Source organism: Triturus cristatus, chromosome 7 (assembly GCF_964204655.1).
Source record: "Triturus cristatus chromosome 7, aTriCri1.1, whole genome shotgun sequence".
Taxonomy (NCBI): domain Eukaryota; kingdom Metazoa; phylum Chordata; class Amphibia; order Caudata; family Salamandridae; genus Triturus; species Triturus cristatus.
The window spans coordinates 662,856,915-662,871,086 of record NC_140590.1 but is presented as its reverse complement, the minus strand read 5'-3'; positions in this window follow the sequence as shown (position 1 = coordinate 662,871,086).

The window sequence follows — 14,172 nt, the reverse complement described above, 5'->3', positions numbered from 1 at the left end:
TGGACTGGGCATCAAACAAAGTTATTGCCCTCATGATGTGATCCGTAGTGCCACGCCCTGGTACAAACCCATGTTGCCACGGGGAGACCAGGCAGCCAATGACCCTGCCCAACCTTTTTGCCAACATTTTCGAATATAGTTTAGTGTCCGCGTTGATTAAAGATATAGGACGATATGAGCCCGGTTTCTCCCTGGGTTTGCCCTTTTTATGAAAAACCACTATATTCGTTTCCCTCCATGAGTCTGGAACCACCCCTGTAGATACCACACCATTGAATAAGTCAGTTAAAAGCGGGATAATCTCTGCCGCAATGCATTTATAGATCTCCAATGGAATCCCGTCAGGGCCCGAAGCCTTACCAATGGGTAGTTCCTGCAAAGCTATTACTATCTCATTCTCACTGATGTCCTGTTCCAGCTCTTCTCTGGCAGCATTACCAAGCCTAGGACCGTTATCAACGAACTCTTGAGCTCGATGAACACCTGGATTTCCTTCAGTATAAAGGCCTTGGTAAAAATTCTTAAAGACCTGAAGAATATCCTTAGCTTCAGTAAACTCTGTCCCATTATCTTCTATTTTGATGATATTATTTCTAACTCTTTCTTGCTTAATTTGTAATGCCAAAATTCTGCCAGCTTGCTCGCCGGTTTCATAGCGTTGAAGCCTCGAAGTTTGGTATTCACTTACTGCCCTAAGTGTGACCAGCTTCTGCAGGTCGGCTTTAACTACTAGCAATTTCCTTTGGCTCTCACTGGTCTCTCTGCCTTGTGTTATATCAGAAGTGTGTTGTTCCTCAGCTCCTAATAATTCTCTTGTTAACCTTTCGACCTCACTCCTATCTTCTCTTCTCAATCTTGCAGCACAGCTTATTAATTCACCTCTTAAGGCTGCCTTAAACGCCTCCCACACAATATTTCGTGGGGCGCTATATCTATTAGCAGAAAAGAATTCTCCAGCCCATTTCCTTATATGAGCTACAAATCTTTTGTCTTGTAGTAATTTCCTTTCAAAAGTCCACCTGGTGGGAACTCTTTCTAATCTCTCCAATTCATATACTAAAACCAAAGGGTTATGATCCGATAGTAGCTTTGGAAATTTAGATATTGCTACTCTATTACTTTCTGAATCTGATACAAAAAAGTAATCCAATTTAGTATATCTCTGATGTGGGTTTGAAAAATATGTATATCCTGGATCTTTAGGCTCCTTCATCCGCCATACATCTAATAGCCCATGTGATCTTATAAGACATGAGACAGCCCTGAAGATTCTAGGTTTTCGTCCAGAATAAACTTTATTCGGCTCCCAATCTGCTGAAATATTTAGGTCACCACAGAGAATTATAGGGGTTACCCAAGTGGCTAGCTCTACTTCCAAAAAATCAAAAATCTCTGGATCGTCATTATTAGGTCCATACACTACACATAGTGTAAAACCTTTTTCTAACTCCACTAAAACCCATCTCCCATTACTATCTGCTTTGGTCCGTCCCACTCCTCCCAAAGATGATCTGACCAGAACTGCTACCCCCCTGTTTGTCGAGGATTGTGTTGAGCAAACCCCTAATTTATAGCCATTCAATAGAGTCCAAGTACTCATTAGCTTTGATTTCAGAGCTAAAGAATAGAGTTTTACCATCAGATATCACTTTAAGCTGTGCCGGGTTAATCAGAAAGGCTTGTATTTTTTTGTCTTGAAAAGGCTTAATCATCTCCCTTAATCTCCATCTTCGCTCGACTGTCGAATGGCAGTAGTCCAGACGGACAAAAAAACGAGATACCTTCGCCGGCTCTTCTCGCATCCGGTCTCGCTTTTTCGGCGATAGACTGTCTCAAGATAAAGTTTCCAAAGAACACCAGTATCGCTCTGGGTTTGTCACCACCTCTTGCATTTTTACGTATTTTAAAGGGTGTACGATGGACACGCTGGATCTCGGTGACCCAGTTCCAACTGGAGAGTTCTGGGAAAGCCTGCTCAAAGAGCTTGATGATATAAGCCTTTATATCGAGACCCTCCACCCCCTCCGGGATCCCCAAGACCCTCAGATTATTTTGACGAAGCCTATTTTCCAACTGTTCTGTTTTCCACTGGAGATCCACCACCTGGGCACATTGAGCATTAACCTTAGAAGTAGAGTCAACTACTTCTGCCTCCAATGTTACTTTTCTCTCTTCCAAGTTTGAAACTCTATCCCCGGTATTAGCACAAGCCTTAGACAGTTTTCTCACGACGCCCTGCATCTTCCTCATCGCTGCCTGAGCCTTACGATTGTCCTGGCGTGTCTCCTCTCTATGTGCGATAATTTCTTGATGAATCGTCTCCAATGATGAAAGATTGGTATTATTGGCGCCAGGATCTTCCTGAAGAAGAGGAGGGAGAGTGGGAGGTTGATTAGAGCTGATATCACTGCGGCTCTGAGCTTTATGACTTATCGCCATAGGGGGTCTGGTTGCTGTTACTGGGGCGTCCACTTCTGGGTTACTGTCTGAGCCGACTTCAGACTCTGGATCAGAGCTATCTTCACCATCTTCTGACCAACCGGCCCCCTCAGAAGTTGAAAAGAAGCACTCACTTGGAACTTTCTCCTTTTCGCTGCAGGGATCTCCCAATTCGAAATCCGGCTCGATTCTTAAAAGGCCCGTATCAGAGGTATCCTCTAGTCGTGTTACTGATATCTCCCCAATGTCAACCGTAATGGCTTCTAGCCTCGGTTTACTTGAATCTAGCTTCATTGAATTCTGAGGCGTCTGATCCACTTCCACCGGGAAAACAGTTTTTGAAACCACTTTTTCAACTATCTTAGTCTGGGGAAGCAATTTAGTAAACAATAGACTGTCATCCTCCTGGTTTGTTAATGGCTCATTGCTAGGGTCTCCTTTTGACCCCCCCATTGAGCCTCTGTCCTTCGGTGCAATAGTGTTGCCCTCCATCAACTCGGCCGTAGACACCGCAGCCTCCATTCCCCCCTCCTTCTCCTTCTCCTTACCAGCTTTCGGAAAAATATCTGCGATTGAAGTGGGAGCCTGGCGAGTTTTTGTCGTACCTTGTATATGTTTTCTTCCTCTTTCAAGAGCGAGCCCATTTGCCTTAGCCTCGGTACCGCCATCCTCCCGAAGCGCTTTCTTCCTTTGGGACGCTGTTTTCTGTCCGGCCGCGATTTTTGGAGCCATCCTGCTCTCAACAGTCCCCTCCACTCCGTTCCGCTCAATTCCGCTCCGTCTCCTCCGACTCTGCACTGTTCTGGCTAGGCTCCACCTCCCCACTCTTCCGCGGGGCTTGCACCGAACCAAGGACGCTGTGCACTTCGCCTCACCCTCGGTCAGCCGACAAATGGTATTTCGTGTAGTCAAAACTATCAATATCAGCAGCATCTTAAGTTCTCAGATATCGAGGGAAATTCGCATCCCATCTCCTTTCCGTGCACATTTAAACTTTCATCGATCCGAACGTTCTGCTCTCTGCCTTCACCGCCACACTGCACCGGCCGTTTACGCAGCCGCCATCTTGCTCCTGTCGGGCACACCCCTGTCTCCCGTTGCAAATCAGTCTTGACCCTGTGCCTCATGGGAACAGTCCAGCCCGAACTGCCAAGCCATGTCTTCCCTGGACCAGAATCAAGCATCCTAGGACCGGTTTCGGGGTTTCACCCCTCTTCAGCCAGGATAGCTTGACTCCAGTGGCGTAGTGAGCACGGGACCCACGTCTGGGCATATCCTTCCCACATAGGGCAAACAGCAAAACACACAAGATGATGGACGGAATGTTGCACATTGGCAAAACATTCACCCCCAGTCACAGATCTGGGTTCAATCCATCGTTATTTTGCTCACCACTCCACCCCAGTTCCGACATGGCCATATGCAAATCAGTCTTTACCCTGTGCCTCATGGGAACAGTCCAGTCCGAACTGCCAAGCCATGTCTTCCCTGGAGCGGAATCAAGCATCCTAGGACCGGTTTCGGGGTTTCACCCCTCTTCAGCCAGGTTAGCTTGACTCCAGTGGCGTAGTGAGCACAGGACCCACGTCTGGGCATACCCTTCCCACATAGGGCGAACAGCAAAACACACAAGATGATGGACGGAATGATGCACATAGGCAAAACATTCACCTCCAGTCACAGATCTGGGTTTAATCCATCCTTATTTTGCTCACCACGCCACCCCAGTTCCGACATGGCCATATGCAAATCAGTCTCTCCATGTCACTGAAATCAAGCTATCCTGACTGAAGAGGTGTGAAACCCCGAAACCGGTCCTAGGATGATTGTTTCCAGTCCAGGGAGGACCTGGATTGGCAGTTCGGGCTGGACTGTTCCCATGAGGCACAGGGTCAAGTCTGATTTGCATATGGCTGGGTTCAAACTGGAATGGCATGGTGAGCAAACAAATAATGGATTTAGGCCCAGATCTCTGTACTGGTGAATGTATGACATTGTTCTGCATTCTGTTCATCAACTGTTGTTTTAGCGTATTTCAAACACACCCATGCAGCAAGGGACTCCAATTTGTGGGCCTCAGGAGTATGTATATCAAGTGTGTCACACTTGCTTAGCCACCTGACTACTGTCCAGGGCTATACACTGTTTCACGTAGACCTGGGCAGTCATGCCTACTCAAGGGCATTTAGAAACACTCTGTAATCCCACTCCTATGTATCAACTTACAGGTTGTGCTTAGTGACATGTGCCTTCAGGTGTCTGCCTCTCTGTCATTGTGGTGTGGCTTTCTTTTCCGGACAACTGGGGTGTTCATGAGTTTGAGGGTCAGCAGGACATCTGAGATGTGACTATGAGAGACAAGACCTTTGTGACATATAGGTGTGTGATCACTTGACAGTGCACAATGGTGTATGCAACTGTGAACTTCAGGCAGCTGTGTTTCATGCACAGCAGACTGTGATGTGCTCATGTACAGGGAGTTGTGTTCGCAGAGACTCATGTCTGTTTTGTCTGATGTGGGGTCTTCTGGGTCCGGGATATGTTGTTTGCAGGGGATGGACAAGTACACTTGTCAGCTGCAGAGTTTGCTTTACCCATGACCTATGATTGTGACACAGTGCATACTGTTGTTGTCTGGATGCCCTGTCCCTGTGACAGGAGACAGTGTTGACTGAGTTTCCAGGCATGCCAATGCCATGGCATTTAACTAGCTATGAGGGATCCTGCATTGTGATCAAATGTGCTCCATGCACCCCATTGTGGCATTGACTATCAGGACATGAGAACATCCTAGTGTGTGTTGCTGGCATGCATCACAAGCATGTGAAATGAGACTCTTGCCATCCCTTCATCCTGACACCTGTTCTGAGTCAGTGGCAAGAGATGTGATGTGTGTATAGTGACATACTCCTACATGTTCACTTGCATGTCCAACAAATATGTAGGTGGTGCATGTCGGAACATTGGTGTATTAGCATCCAACATGCAACAGACATATGGGTGCAAGTCCAGGAGGGATATGAGTGCCATGGTTGATGGTGAGACTGACACTTGGCTTATTCTAAACAGTGTGAGCACTTTGAGCAGTGTTCAGCTGATGATGCCAGGGCTTGCCCAGTGATGTGCTGTACTCACTGTGGTGTGTGCGGTCAGTGGAGGTGACTAATGTTGTTCTTTTTTTCCTAATTCTATCCAGATACATCCACGACCACAGGAGGGGACAGCTCCATGGACCAGGAGGAGCCACAGAGCCTGACTGGGACAAAAGACAAGGAGGGACCCAGTGGCATGGAGGGCGAGTTGAGCCACACCGAGGAGTCCTCATTACCATCCACCCCAGCTGAGGGCCACAGCAGCTTAGAGGATGACTCCCTTGTGGAGGTGGGTGTCAGCAGGGACCAAACCCCAGCTAGTGAGGCTGTCCCCACCACCGCCCCCACCACCACCATCACCACCCTTCCATCGGCTCCCATCCCAGAGGTCCATGGAGGCTCTCGTGTTCGGGAGCATGTCTCCTTTGTGCCAGGCACTGCACCCCCTGCCCCTGTGTCCCCTGCTGCCCTGAGTGAGGAGTCTGTGGACTTGCTTCGACAGATCCATGTAGGGCAGACATCAATGCTGAGTGTCCTCCATGCACACACCAGTCTGCTGACACAACTGGTGTCGTTCATGGAGGGCATTTCATTGGGCATGTCTACCCTACAGAGGACCAATCAGTCCGTGGCCTCCTCCCTGACAGCAGCAGTGTCCCTTCTCCAACAGTCCCGCACCCCTACTACCCCTGCACCACCCACGATTCCTAGCACCCTACCTGTCCCAAGCACACACACACCTGCACACAAACCCACACACATGGGCAGCACCCAAACACCCAAACCAAGGGCTAGACATGCACACAAGCAACCTCAGGGGACTGATACCACACTCACAGGGGATGGTTTGCAGACACACACACAGTCATCCACAACCACTCCGCAGTCCTCCAATACCTCTCCCTCCCAGCCCCCTTCCCTTGTCTCACCTACAACCCCATCTCCCCAGAAGCTCTTCCTCTGTGACCATGGCCTCTTCCCCACCGACCCAGCATATCCAGCTTACAAGGGGAAGAGGAAGTCCCCACACACAGAGGGGAGTGCACACCCGGACACCCTCCCCCAGGCACAGTCATACTGAGGCCCCCACCCGCAAGTCCCCCCCGGAGCCGGAAGAGCAAGACCCCACCCCCGCCCCGCAGCTCCATGACAAAGTCTCCATCCTCCATCCCCCAGGCCACCACTCCACAGGTTCCCCCGCCACACCCTGCCGCAGGTTTCCCCACCCACAGATACACCATCCCCAAAATGCTCAGGCCCTTCCCCCCTACCACTTGCTCTTCCACCCCCACCACCCCCGGTCAGACAGTTTGTGCCACTGATGTGGGGACCATGTCCCCCTTGTCCTGTCGACCTAACCTGAACCCCATTCTGCTCCCATTGAGTTAGGCACTGCAGTGGAGTCCACGACCACCCAGTCTGACTTGGGCACTGCAGTGGGGTCTTAGTCTACTCCATCTGACCTGCCCACTGCAGTTGTGCCGGCACCTACCCCATCTGACTTGTGCCCCACAGTTGTGACTGCACCCACTACTTCAGTCAGCTCCACTGCAGTTGCCAATGACTCTCCTGCATCCACCACCCCTTCACAGCCTCCTTCTGCTGAGCCCTGATCCTGTCCCTGCAGTGCCTGGCCTGCCCCCATGTATGCCCCTCCGAGGGGATGTCCCCTGTCCTTACCAGTGCAGGCAAGCAACGTGTGACAGTTGTCACTCAAGTTAGATTTTTGACATTTGGATACGGACCGGCCATTGGCTTTTGTTTTGAAAGGACTTTGCATTTAAAAATTGCTGAATAAAGCATTTTTCTTTGTCCTTGTGAATTTGATTTAGCTGTACATTATGTTGATGATGTTTAGCATGACCTTGCAGTTGTAATGCTGGTTTTCCAATGTTGATTACTGAGGTGTTGCTGTGAGGTACTCCATGTGGTCCATGAGATATGTATCCTATTCTGGTCGGGATCCATGTCATCCTTTGCAGCTAACTGGGTGTGTCATGATTAACAATTTGTGAACATCTCTGTAAACATTTCATTTGCATGGTCACATCTGTGGCTTGCACACATGCACATATGATGTGCTTCTCATTGTCCAATTTGTCTATTTTCCTGACTGTGGGTGCATCTCCACTGGACATGTAGGTGTGGGCATCATTGGTGTAGGAGCAACTGGGTCCTCTGTGCAACTTGCTGGACATATGTATAGAGTATGTACAGATGACTTAAGGAACACTCCCGCACCCAGGCTGTTGTGACCAGAGCCTTCATTGTGTGGTAACTGATGGCTGACTGACTGAGTGTTCTGCTGACATGACTGAGACCTGCTGGGACTATGTTTGGTACAGCTGAGCTTCCACAGCAGTTGAGTCCCCTCAAGTAAGTGTGTTGTTCTGTGACATTGCCTGGGCCCATGGTGTGTGTTGTGTGAGCATGTGTGTGTGTGTCAACATCCCTTTTCATACACAGGCAGTGTTCCCTTGATATGTTCCTGTTGTTGATGCTTGCTGAGTTGTACTGTGTTCATCCCACATCTTTGCCATGGGCTACCAGATGTGTGGGTGCATGACACACTACTGTTAATTGGTGTTTCATCATTGGGATTTGTCAGTTCTGAGTGGTGATGATGTGATCAGATGCAGATGGGACACAGTCAGGGGTCCCCAAGGCACTTTTTTGTTCGCAATATCATGTAGTTGTCCCTAGGTGGTACCTTTCAGTGATTGAGACATGTGTATGTGTGTGTGACTGCTCCCACTCATCCGGTTCAGGACTGCAATGTTGGCAGGTGTCAGCATGTGTGCCTTGTGGTTCTCCTTGGCTTCTGCATTGTCCTGGGACTGTGGCAGGTATTCCGAAGGTTACAGGAGCTTTGACGTCATGGCCATGTACCGCATACTGTGCAGTATGTCTGTCATTCACCAGGGTTGGAGACTGTCCTTGTGTGATGAGTCTGTGCACCTTAGTTCCTCCCAACATTACTGTGTTTGTCATGGGTGCATGTGCAATTTCACCAGTCCATGTGGGCTTCAAAGATGCTCATTGGTGCAGTTCAGGGTGTGTGGTGTTGAGGGTGGACTGATGTAAATGTTTACATGGATGGGCCCCTAGCTCCCGTTTTTCCATGGATGACGGGCCATGCTGAGTGATTTGTGTTTGTGTAGGTGTGATGTACGTTTTTGGCACAGGACACATATCTGGGTTTCACAGTTTGTACAACATCTACCTTTGTCATCACAGTGGACGTGTCATGCATGCTTGTGTCACCCCAATGTCTGGTCCCTGGGGGTAGTGCTGTTGTGTGTCAGTCTCTTGCTCTGTTAGTTGCTGATCATTCCAGCTTGTATCACATGTGTCTGTTGTGCTCCCTCTCATCTCACAATAACTGATTGTTCACTAAGGGGGGCTCAATGATGGGTTACTTTTGTATGGCACTGTGTCCACATCTGTCTCACTGTGGTTCAGCCCCCCTTATGTGTTGTGTAGTTGCCTGTGGATACTGAGACACACACACACATGTTGTGTCAGATGTGCAGTGTGAGGTTGCCTGTTTGTGTTTGTGCATCTGCACCAGTGCATTGGTATTGCTGTTGTGGGCCATTGTCTGGATGTTGTTTTTGTGATTTTCCCTGCTGTCCCCGTGAGTCATATCACATCATTCTGCACATTCATCCTGGTTGTTAGGTCCCATTGCTGCCATGGAAAGGGAGTTTGTGACCTGACACCTACAGTCTACACAGGATGTTTTGATTTGTGTGTCTAGTTTCGAGATGTGTGTATGCTTTGTGATGGTCACTTCTGCTTTTGTGTCACTGTACACTGTATGCAATGTCAGCCCCCATGGGTGGTGCTTGTCTGCACATGGCCGAGAGTATGTTAGGGTTTCACAGCACTGTTAGCCTCACCGCATCTCTGTGGGTATGGGACACACCAACTACTTTGCCCCAAAAGTGTTTCATCTGTTGGGACCAGGAATCATACATGCTGTTTGGCATTTGCAGCTTTGACCATGATGACACTTACCTGTTGGTCACTGTGATGAGGGGGCTTTTAGACTAAGCCTGGGCGAAGCACTACGCTACGCTCGCGTAGTTTGCGAAATTCGCGCTACTTCGCACTACGCAAACTGCACGTAGCACAGTGCGAACACGCGTAGCGTAGTGTTGCGTATTGCTGCGGTCATTTTTTGCTTGCTCGCGGTCCTCAACGTCAAGTTGGCGACCGCGAGCAAGCAAAATGACATCCCGGCGAGACTTTTTCCTTGTTCGCGATCAGCAACATCAAGTTGGCGATCGCGAGCATGGAAAATAAACCTCCCGGCGAGATTCCCAACGTGAGGAGGTCAGGTTTCTCATTGCGAGTGGTTGCGTATGCTCGCGACCGCTCGCGATGAGAAACTTCCAGTTTGCGGTGAGAAAGCTGCCGCTCGAGTAAAAATCTACTCGAGCAGCAGAAAACTACAGCTCGCACTGTGCAAGATGCCATTTTCAATTATTGCACAGTGCCGGTTGCTTGTCCGCACTGTGCAATCATTGAAAACAACATCTTGCACAGTGCGAACATGTTACTACGCAGTTCGCGAAGTGCTGCGCGTAGCTCGCGTAGTGCGAACTTCACTTTGCGTAGCTTCGCGAAGTGCTACTTTGCGAACTACGCCCACCCTTATTTTAGACCCCATTACCACAATGCTCAACATTTGCTGCAGTTTGGAACACCACACTTAACTTTTGTTCTACACAGTGAGGGAGTGTTAGTGTACATTGACACAGTGCTTTAGTGATGCTTGCCTTGTGTAGGCCACACTCAGTTTTTGGTCACACATGTGATGGTAGTTACATTGTATGTTCGAAGTTATAATCACTGTTGTGGGCATTTGTCACAGACTACACACTGTTGTCATGATGTTAGGGTGGATGTATTTTGCTGACATACCTAATGTTTGTGTATGATGGATGTGTGGCGCATCACCCATCCTATGGGTGGGGGTGGCAAGAGTGATGGGCAACAGGCCCCTATGGGTGGGGTTGGCAGGAGTGATGGGAAACATAGTCCCTATGGATGGGGTTGGCAGTAGTGATGGGCAACAGTCCCCTATGGTGTGGGTGGCAGGCATGATGGGCAACATAAGCCCTATGAGTGGGGGTGGCAATAGTGATGGGCAACAGGCCCCTATGAGTGGGGGTGGCAGGAGTGCTGGGCAACATAAGCCCTATGAGTGGGGGTGGCAGTAGTGATGGGCAACAGGTCCCCTATGGGTGGGGGTGGCAGTAGTGATGGGCAACATAAGCCCTATGAGTGGGGGTGGCAGTAGTGATGGGCAAAATAAGCCCTATGATTGGGGGTGGCAGTAGTGATGGGCAACAGGTCCCCTATGGGTGGGGGTGGCAGGAGTGATGGGCAACAGGCCCCCTATGAGTGGGGGTGGCAGGAGTGCTGGGCAACATAAGCCCTATGAGTGGGGGTGGCAGTAGTGATGGGCAACAGGTCCCCTATGGGTGGGAGTGGCAGTAGTGATGGGCAACATAAGCCCTATGAGTGGGGGTGGCAGTAGTGATGGGCAACATAAGCCCTATGAGTGGGGGTGGTAGTAGTGATGGGCAATATAAGTCCTATGAGTGGGGGTGGCAGTAGGGATGGGCGACAGGTGCCCTATGGGTGGGGGTGGCAGGAGTGATGGGCAAAAGGTCCCCTATGAGTGTGGGTGGCAGGAGTGCTGGGCAACATAAGCCCTATGAGTGGGGGTGGTAGTAGTGATGGGCAACATAAGCCCTATGAGTGGGAGTGTCAGTAGTGATGGGCGACAGGTCCCCTATGGGTGGGGGTGGCAGGAGTGATGGGCAACAGGTCCCCTATGAGTGGGGGTGGCAGGAGTGCTGGGCAACATAAGCCCTATGAGTGGGGGTGGCAGTAGTGATGGGCAACATAAGCCCTATGAGTGGGGGTGGCAGTAGTGATGGGCAAAATAAGCCCTATGATTGGGGGTGGCAGTAGTGATGGGCAACAGGTCCCCTATGGGTGGGGGTGGCAGGAGTGATGGGCAACAGGCCCCCTATGAGTGGGGGTGGCAGGAGTGCTGGGCAACATAAGCCCTATGAGTGGGGGTGGCAGTAGTGATGGGCAACAGGTCCCCTATGGGTGGGAGTGGCAGTAGTGATGGGCAACATAAGCCTTATGAGTGGGGGTGGCAGTAGTGATGGGCAACATAAGCCCTATGAGTGGGGGTGGTAGTAGTGATGGGCAACATAAGCCCTATGAGTGGGGGTGGTAGTAGTGATGGGCAACATAAGCCCTATGAGTGGGAGTGTCAGTAGTGATGGACGACAGGTCCCCTATGGGTGGGGGTGGCAGGAGTGATGGGCAACAGGCCCCCTATGAGTGGGGGAGGCAGGAGTGCTGGGCAACATAAGCCCTATGAGTGGGGGTGGCAGTAGTGATGGGCAACAGGTCCCCTATGGGTGGGGGTGGCAGGAGTGATGGGCAACGGGTCCCCTATGGGTGGGGGTGGCAGGAGTGATGCGCAACAGGTGCACTATGAGTGGGGGTGGCAGGAGTGCTGGGCAACATAAGCCCTATGAGTGGGGCTGGCAGTAGTGATGGGCAACAGGTCCCCTATGGGTGGGGGTGGCAGTAGTGCTGGACAACGTAAGCCCTATGAGTGGGGGTGGCAGTAGTGATGGGCAACATAAGCCCTTTGAGTGGGGTGGCAGTAGTTTAATGGCAACAGGTCCCCTATGGGTGGGGGTGTCAGTAGTGATGGGCAACATAAGCCCTATCAGTGGGGGTGGCAGTAGTGATGGGCAACATAGTCCCTATGGGTGGTGGTGGCAGGAATGATGGGCAACATAGTCCCTATGGGTGGGGGTGGCAGGAGTGATGGGCAACATAAGCCCTATGGGTGGGGGTGGCAGGAGTGATGGGCAACATAAGCCCTATGGGTGGGGGTGGCAGTAGTGATGGGCAAAATAAGCCCTATGATTGGGGGTGGCAGTAGCGATGGGCAACAGGTCCCCTATGGGTGGGGGTGGCAGGAGTGATGGGCAACAGGCCCCCTATGAGTGGGGGTGGCAGGAGTGCTGGGCAACATAAGCCCTATGAGTGGGGGTGGCAGTAGTGATGGGCAACAGGTCCCCTATGGGTGGGAGTGGCAGTAGTGATGGGCAACATAAGCCCTATGAGTGGGGGTGGCAGTAGTGATGGGCAACATAAGCCCTATGAGTGGGGGTGGTAGTAGTGATGGGCAATATAAGTCCTATGAGTGGGGGTGGCAGTAGTGATGGGCGACAGGTGCCCTATGGGTGGGGGTGGCAGGAGTGATGGGCAAAAGGTCCCCTATGAGTGTGGGTGGCAGGAGTGCTGGGCAACATAAGCCCTATGAGTGGGGGTGGTAGTAGTGATGGGCAACATAAGCCCTATGAGTGGGAGTGTCAGTAGTGATGGGCGACAGGTCCCCTATGGGTGGGGGTGGCAGGAGTGATGGGCAACAGGTCCCCTATGAGTGGGGGTGGCAGGAGTGCTGGGCAACATAAGCCCTATGAGTGGGGGTGGCAGTAGTGATGGGCAACATAAGCCCTATGAGTGGGGGTGGCAGTAGTGATGGGCAAAATAAGCCCTATGATTGGGGGTGGCAGTAGTGATGGGCAACAGGTCCCCTATGGGTGGGGGTGGCAGGAGTGATGGGCAACAGGCCCCCTATGAGTGGGGGTGGCAGGAGTGCTGGGCAACATAAGCCCTGTGAGTGGGGGTGGCAGTAGTGATGGGCAACAGGTCCCCTATGGGTGGGAGTGGCAGTAGTGATGGGCAACATAAGCCCTATGAGTGGGGGTGGCAGTAGTGATGGGCAACATAAGCCCTATGAGTGGGGGTGGTAGTAGTGATGGGCAACATAAGCCCTATGAGTGGGGGTGGTAGTAGTGATGGGCAACATAAGCCCTATGAGTGGGAGTGTCAGTAGTGATGGGCGACAGGTCCCCTATGGGTGGGGGTGGCAGGAGTGATGGGCAACAGGTCCCCTATGAGTGGGGGTGGCAGGAGTGCTGGGCAACATAAGCCCTATGAGTGGGGGTGGCAGTAGTGATGGGCAACAGGTCCCCTATGGGTGGGGGTGGCAGGAGTGATGGGCAACGGGTCCCCTATGGGTGGGGGTGGCAGGAGTGATGCGCAACAGGTCCACTATGAGTGGGGGTGGCAGGAGTGCTGGGCAACATAAGCCCTATGAGTGGGGATGGCAGTAGTGATGGGCAACAGGTCCCCTATGGGTGGGGGTGGCAGTAGTGCTGGACAACGTAAGCCCTATGAGTGGGGGTGTCAGTAGTGATGGGCAACATAAGCCCTATCAGTGGGGGTGGCAGTAGTGATGGGCAACATAGTCCCTATGGGTGGTGGTGGCAGGAATGATGGGCAACATAGTCCCTATGGGTGGGGGTGGCAGGAGTGATGGGCAACATAAGCCCTATGGGTGGGGGTGGCAGGAGTGATGGGCAACATAAGCCCTATGGGTGGGGGTGGTAGTGGTGCTGGCCATGCAACCCCTATGGAGGCCTGTTGCTAGTGGCCAGGATATGGATACCCTGGGTGTGTGTGACATTTGGCGGGTACATGTCGTTTGTTTGTGTGGTGGGTGTCTGACTTACCGTCTGCGCCGTCC